Genomic DNA, 8,012 nt, shown 5'->3' with positions numbered 1-8,012 from the left:
GGTGTGCATCCAACTTGCTTGCTCATTTTGGAATATATCCCGGGCATTTGAGGAAGCCCATCATCGGAATATACAAGCCAAGTTCTATAATGAAAATTCCCACTAGTACTAGTAAGATACCCGTGCTATGCTACGGGATAAAAAAAGGTTAACTTAAATTATAGTTACGATCCCATACGCTGCTGCTGACAATAAAAAAATATACAGTCGTTGATCAAAGCAATGATGTGTTATTGATAGGTACATAGATATCAAGCACAATCAAACATATGGTTTCCAATCCACAAACCCATGCGTCCAAGCCAAACAGTTTCTTCTCCATCTCCGCCTCACTGAAAGACTTGTTGTACTCCATACTGAATTTTATCATTGCTCGCTATATCCTATATCAAGTTGATAGAGATCATGATCGGTCTAACTTCACGACTGGCCAGCTTTATCTCTGAAACCAAATTGGTCTGATTTCAAGTCCTCTTTGCTTCACATAGACGCTACCTCCATCCCACACACCATTTTCAGCTAGAAATGGTAACAAATCAAGCACCTCATTTAAACCTAACATTAATATCAATAATGGAATAACATGATGCGACATATTGATATTTGTCCCCACAACTCAGTGCAATGGAAGTGCGACTGGCACCGACTTCATCCACCGGTCCTAGTCCGATAGGTTCAATCTATTATAGCACACACCCTGGCCCACCACCCAATGCCCGCGCATGTCATCTCTCCATATATGTGAGCACAATGCAACATGTCACTCGTGGGTAAAATTTAGTGATAAATGACATCTAAAATAAAGTGATGATGTAATGAGTACCAACCCACTTTGCAGGATTTTAAGAAAAAAAAGTATCATATCATATTGCAAACCAATGTGGTTAATGTTTAACCATAATGATTATCCGTTGGGATCGTCTAATATGCTTTAACATAGTACCACATGTACGGTATTTTCACCGGACAAAGTTGGCACTGGTTTACAAAATATAGCCTTCAAAGAAGATGGTTAAAGTGGAGAAATAACGTATTGCCAACACAGGCTGCACTCACTAATCACACATACTTCAACAAAGATACAAACCTAGCCCGTTCAACACCGTCCTGATAGAACCCCTCATCCATGCCTCCTTTCCATAACCCCATTCGACGGCCACCTTCTTTCTCTGACTTGACGTGTGACCTGTCATGTTCAACACAAAACTAATCTAAGGTGAATTGCATAGAACTGAAAGAGAAGGTGCAAAAATAATAGGGTCATCTTCCGAGCCTTTGGTTTCTAAGTAGTGGATTGATTATTGAGAAATTTAATTCTACGGAGCAAAAAGATAATGAAAGAGAATTAGAGATCAATTATCGACAAATTTAGTTTTGCTATGTCTCAGGTGATAAACATGTTGAAAAAATTGGAGGGGTTTGAAACCTTTCCAATACAATGAAGCATTTACAACTACCAAGACGATTGTAGTGTAAAAACAGTAGACCTCTAGTTCTAACTGAACTATTTTCATATAGCCAACAGAAAACCTCTGTAATATGCGCTTTAAAATGCTGGGCTTCAGATTATTTCTAAAGATATCTACACCACCTGAATGTTGTCCTTTCAATATAATAAGAGACACTCACACACAAATTGTTCAAAATGACAACAAATTTAATGTGATATTGAAGGTGAAAATATATGATTTTTTGCAATTATTATTTATATGGTAGCACTAATTTGCTTATGGAAAACTTGATCACTTGCTTCCCTGCCCAAAACTCCTAGCGGACATACGACAATAACATAGAGCCATCATAAGTGTGGTTATCCTAAGAGAGCAGTGAAAGTTGGTTTTTATTTTCCAAATTATAGAGTATCTTCAGGGAGGAAAATCTGGTAGCTCTTCTCAACCATAATCTCATACTTCTCCTGCAATACAGATTCAAAGTTTATAACATCCAATTCATCACAAATGCAGCTACTCAGAACTTAAAAACGATAACTGCAGCTGAGAAGTTTGCTTTGATCTAGTACATTCAGGAATAACACCTCCACGACCAGCTACCTAATTGCTGCCTCAGAGCACTCTATACAATCTGCAACTCCATACTTGTATTACACTTGGCACAGAGTAGAATCAGAGAAGGCGTGCACCTTGAAGACTGAAGGTCATACACTTCTCTATGTAGCTGACAGAAAAGACCGTGGTTCGTTCTACTGGCTGATTTTGTATCTGGCATTACAGACTAACTTGCAATTTATCCCAAACTTTCTTCTACCACCCATGTCCTCTTTGCTGGAATTTAGTCTATATTTGGGCGGCCCAATAACTATTTCAGAAATTCCTAATAAATCCTAGAGGCCCACTTAGCCCATTTGTGCAAGGCAAGGGATACCACTAAAAGTTTAGTCCCACATTGCTAGTTTAGAGGGGGTAGGACCTCTTTATAAGGGAGGCTCCTTCCCCACTTGTATGAGCATGAGAACAAGAGGGGCATCCATGCGCGCTCCTCCTCCACCGCCCGCCTCGCCACGCCACGCCTTGTCACGACGCGCCGCGGGTTGCGGGAATGAGCCGAGCCGATGTCTAATTTTTGCCACGCACTACGGGCATACGAAAGGTCACTTGGGAGCTGAAAAGTTTTTGCGGTAGTGGATAATGAATACGAACGGCGCACCTCTTCGCGTGCTGCCTGTTCACTTCGTCTCCCTCCGTTGCTTCACCTTCCTTCGCAGCCAGGTCGCTCCTCTCCAGAGAGACACATCAGAAAGTCCTCTTCCTCTCGCCACACAGTTCCAATGTTTGCGCTGCTGCTGTCTTCCTCATCTCGGCTTGCAGCGTGCACCGCACATCGGGACAGTAGGCCTTCGAGACCACACCTTTTCAGTCCTATACGGGAGAAGGGTGATAAGGTTTTTGGGGAGCGCTCAGCGCGACTACTGGCCGCTTCATCACGGACGATCCGGTCGCCGACGACTACTTCCCCGACGATGAGTTCTTCCCCGACGTCGACGACCTCCTCAACGACATGGCAGGCAAGGACACCGACCTCAAGTCCAGCGCTTTTGCTGCTGCTGTGCCGTACATGTTCTTCTCCTTTCTGTTAGAAGTCCTGCTACAGTTCTTGGCTCTAGTTTCTGCCCTATGTATGTTAAGTTCTATGTCGTATAAGCAACTTCATCTAGTGTCTATTCTAGATGTGTTTACCTCAAGTTCATATATGCAGACAATGTTTACCTTCTCTCTGTCAGATTGCATGACTTGCTTTATATTTTCTATTTTAGTCATGTTTTATCTAGTATTTCTGTTAATAAAATCATTCGATAAATTGCTCATATTTCCAACAATCCAAAAACCTTATTATAGGCAATTTACCTCGAATGGTTTTGCTGCTTCCATGAGACCTCCTATGCTTGAGGGTATCCACTATAAGAGGTGGCGCGTGAGAGCAGTCTTATGGTTTCAAACCATGAGTTGCTATGACGCCACTCTTGGCAAACCTGAAGGAGAGCAAGATGCCCAACAGGCACAAGCTTTTCAGAAAATGGATACCTTGTTTAAGGCTGCTCTCTTGAGTGTTCTTGGTGAGAACATAGTTGATGCTTATGCGTCAATTTATAATGGAAAAGATATGTGGGACGCACTCGAGGCCAAGTTTGGGGTCTCGGATGCCGGCACTGAGCTGTACATCATGGAGCAATTCTATGATTACAGGATGACTGAAGAGCGCTCCGTGGTTGAGCAGGCTCATGAGATACAGTCATTTGCTAGAGAACTTGAGCACTTCAATTGTATCCTACCGGACAAGTTTGTTGCCGGGGTATCATCACTAAGCTTCCTCCTTCGTGGAGGAACTTTGCTACCTTACTGAAGCATAAGAGACAGGAGTTTTCCGTCCCGGATCTCATTGGTACTCTTGATGTGGAAGAAAAGGCGAGAGCAAAGGACACACGTGCTCGAGGTATTGAGGGAGGATCTAGTGCCAATCTGGTACAGAGGAAAAACTTCCAGTCCCACAAGTTCAAGAACAAGGGCAAGCTTGATGGTAAAGCAAAGTTTGATTGGAAGAACAAGGCTGTACAACACACGAACTTCAAGAAGAAGAGTGACAAAAAGAAAGGTGCTTGTCATGTGTGTGGAGATCCTAGTTATTGGGCTCCTAGTCGCCCCAATCGCTATGACAAGCGTCATCCTGGGAAAGGCGGCAAGACCGCTAATGTTGTCATCGGAGACATTGACATGAAGGATGTTGGGTATGGTATATTTCCCACTATTCTTTCAGTATGTCATTCTCCCGATAGGTTGATTGACACGGGTGCTAATGTGCATGTATGCGGTGATATTTCCATGTTTTCGTCTTATCAGACCGCAGGGACTTCAACCGTGCTGATGGGCAACGGTTCAAGTGCTTCTGTTCGTGGTGTTGGCACGGTCGATCTAAAGTTTACTTCGGGGAATATCGTGCGGCTGAAGAACGTGCATTATGTCCCCTCCGTCAATAAAAATCTTGTTAGCAGATCTCTTCTGTGTAGAGATGGCTATAAGCTTGTCTTTGAGTCGAATAAATTTGTAATATCCAAGTATGGAACCTTTGTTGGTAAAGACTATGAGTCAGGAGGCCTGTTTCGTTTATCCTTATTAGACGTTTGCAATAAAGTTGTTAATCATATTTGCAACAATAGTGAATCAAATGTGTGGCATTCACGTCTTTGTCATGTTAACTTTGGTTGCAAGTCGCGACTAGCGAAGTTGAACTTAATCCCTAGCTTCACCACTGTCAAGGGATCTAAGTGTCAAGTGTGTGTGCAAGCTAAGCAACCTCGTAAGTCTCACGTGACTGCGGAGAAGAGAAATCTTGCACCACTAGAACTTATACATTCAGATCTATGTGAAATGAATGGTGTTTTGACAAAAGGTGGAAAGAAATATTTCATGATGTTAATTGACGACTCCACTAGATACTGCCATGTGTATCTTCTGAAATCTAAGGATGAGGCTTTGAACTTTTTCAAGATCTATAAATCTGAAGTGGAAAACCAACTTGATCGAAAAATCAAGAGGCTTAGGTCCAACCGTGGTGGAGAATATTTTTCCAATGAATTTGATGCTTTTTGTTCGGAACATGGTATAATCCATGAGAGGACGCCTCCCTACTCACCTCAGTCAAATGGGGTGGCCGAAAGAAAGAACCGTGCTCTAACTGATTTGGTTAACGCCATGTTAGACACGTCGGGTCTCTCCAAGGCATGGTGGGGGGAGGCGATATTGACAGCATGTCATGTCCTAAATCGAGTTCCCACAAAGAACAAAGAGATAACTCCATTCGAGGAATGGGAGAAGAAAAGGTTAAAGCTCTCTTATCTGCGAACATGGGGTTGTTTGGCGAAAGTCAATGTTCCAATTCCAAAGAAGCGGAAACTTGGACCAAAGACTGTGGATTGTGTTCTCCTGGGATATGCTTTTCATAGCATTGGCTATAGATTCTTGGTTGTAAAATCTGAGGTACCTGACATGCATGTCGGTACGATCATGGAGTCGAATGATGCGACTTTCTTTGAAGATATCTTTCCCATGAAGGATGCGGCTACCTCATCTAATCAGGAGATGCCTAGTTCATCGAATCAGGAACCAGTTACAATTACCAAACCTACCATTTTGATGGAACACTTTAAAAGTCCTATGGAGGAGAACAATGAAGTTCCTATTAGGAGCAAGAGACACAGGACTGCAAAGTCCTTTGGTGATGATTTTCTTGTGTATCTCATAGATGACACCCCCAGTTCTATTTCAGAGGCCTATGCATCTGAAGATGCTGACTACTGGAAGGAAGCGGTTCGTAGCGAGATGGATTCCATCTTGGCGAATGAAACCTGGGAGATAACTGGTCGTCCTTATGGGTGCAAACCTATAGGATGCAAATGGGTATTCAAGAAGAAGCTTAGGCCTGATGGTACTATTGAAAAGTACAAGGCTCGGCTCGTGGCTAAGGGTTATACCCAAAAGGAAGGTGAAGACTTCTTTGATACTTACTCACCTATGGCTCGACTGACCACTATTCGAGTACTACTTTCACTAGCTGCCTCACATGGTCTTCTCGTTCATCAAATGGATGTTAAGACTGCTTTCCTAAATGGAGAGTTGGATGAGGAAATTTATATGGAACAACCAAATGGGTTTGTAATAGATGGTCAGGAAGGAAAAGTGTGCAAGTTGCTGAAGTCTTTGTATGGACTCAAGCAAGCACCCAAACAATGACATGAGAAGTTCGAAAGAACTTTAACAGCTGCAGGCTTTGTTGTGACCGAAGCTGACAAATGTGTGTACTATCACCATGGTGGGGGCGAGGGAGTTATGCTTTGCTTGTATGTTGATGACATACTAATTCTGGGAACAAATCTAAATGTTATTAAGGAGGTCAAGGATTTCCTATCTCACTGTTTTGAGATGAAGGATTTAGGAGTGGCTGATGTCATTCTGAACATCAAGTTGTTGAGAGATGATGATGGTGGGATTACATTGCTTCAATCTCACTATGTGGAAAAGATCTTGAGTCGCTTTGGCTACAGTGACTGCAAGCCATCTCCAACACCATATGATGCTAGTGTGTTTCTTCGAAAGAATTGGAGAATTGCTAGAGAACAATTGAAATATTCAAAGATCATTGGCTCGCTTATGTACTTAGCCAGTGCTACAAGACCTGACATCTCTTTTGCTGTTAGCAAACTGAGCCGGTTTGTCTCAAAACCAGGAGATGTGCATTGGAAAGCTCTAGAGAGAGTTTTGCATTATTTGAAAGGCACTGCAAATTATGGAATTCACTACACCGGGCACCCAAAGGTGCTTGAAGGGTATAGTGACTCAAAATGGATCTCAGATGCTGATGAGATAAAGGCCACGAGCGGTTATGTATTCACTCATGGAGGTGGCGCTATTTCTTGGAAGTCTTGCAAGCAGACCATCTTAATGAGGTCAACAATGGAAGCAGAACTCACAGCACTAGATACAGCTACGGTCGAAGCAGATTGGCTTCGCCGGCTCTTGAATGACTTGCCGGTTGTTGAGAAACTTGTACTGGGTATCCTTATGAACTGCGACAATCAAGCTGTGATCACGAAAGTGAACAGCTCAAAGGATAACATGAAGTCATCAAGACACGTTCAGAGAAGGTTAAAGTCTGTCAGAAAAATGAGAAACTCCGGAGTTATTGCATTGGATTATATCCAAACGTCTAAAAATCTGGCAGATCCTTTTACTAAGGGTTTATCACGTAATGTGATAGATAATGCATCGAGGGAGATGGGTATGAGACCCACAATATGAGTTGTTCACAGTGGTAACCTATTCTTTGTGATCGGAGATCCCGTGAATTAGATGTGGAAGACAAGCTATTGGTCAACTGGGAGGAGAGTATCCTTATTGTTAAAAATACCACTCCATGAAGATGCAATACTCTCCTAATCTGCATGGCAGGTTGATGTATATCTTAATGTGTTCTAAGTGGCTTTTTGAAGCAGAGATGTTATCCTGCAGAACATCTTTTGAAGAACGCACATATATGAGTCTGATTGTTAAACATTGCAATCTATGAGAGTAGGGTTCTCTTTAGTAAACTCATGAAAGGTCACGGAGTATGACGCATAAGCTCCACCCACGGGGAAGACCCATGGTAGCCACGTATCGGTCAAGGCTTTATGTGAAGCTAGATTCGCAGAAAACTTGCATTTCAAGGCCCAGTCCACTGTTCAAGTTGCTTACTAGTGTAGCATAGAGTTCTAGGTGGAAGTTCAACTTAATAGTCTCCACTGCAGTACCGGTATATAAAACAGTGTTTTGGAACCAAAGGCAAATTTCTGTGTGGCTCTGGGATCTGGTGGGGGATTGCTGGAATTTAGTCTATTTGGGCGGCCCAATAACTATTTCAGAAATTCCTAACAAATCCTAGAGGCCCACTTAGCCCATTTGTGCAAGGCAAGGGATACTACTAAAAGTTTAGTCCCATATTGCTAGTTTAGAGGGGGTAGGACC

The sequence above is a fragment of the Triticum dicoccoides genome, chromosome 1B, assembly GCF_002162155.2.
Source record: "Triticum dicoccoides isolate Atlit2015 ecotype Zavitan chromosome 1B, WEW_v2.0, whole genome shotgun sequence".
Taxonomy (NCBI): Eukaryota; Viridiplantae; Streptophyta; class Magnoliopsida; order Poales; family Poaceae; genus Triticum; species Triticum dicoccoides.
This window is presented reverse-complemented; position numbering follows the sequence as displayed.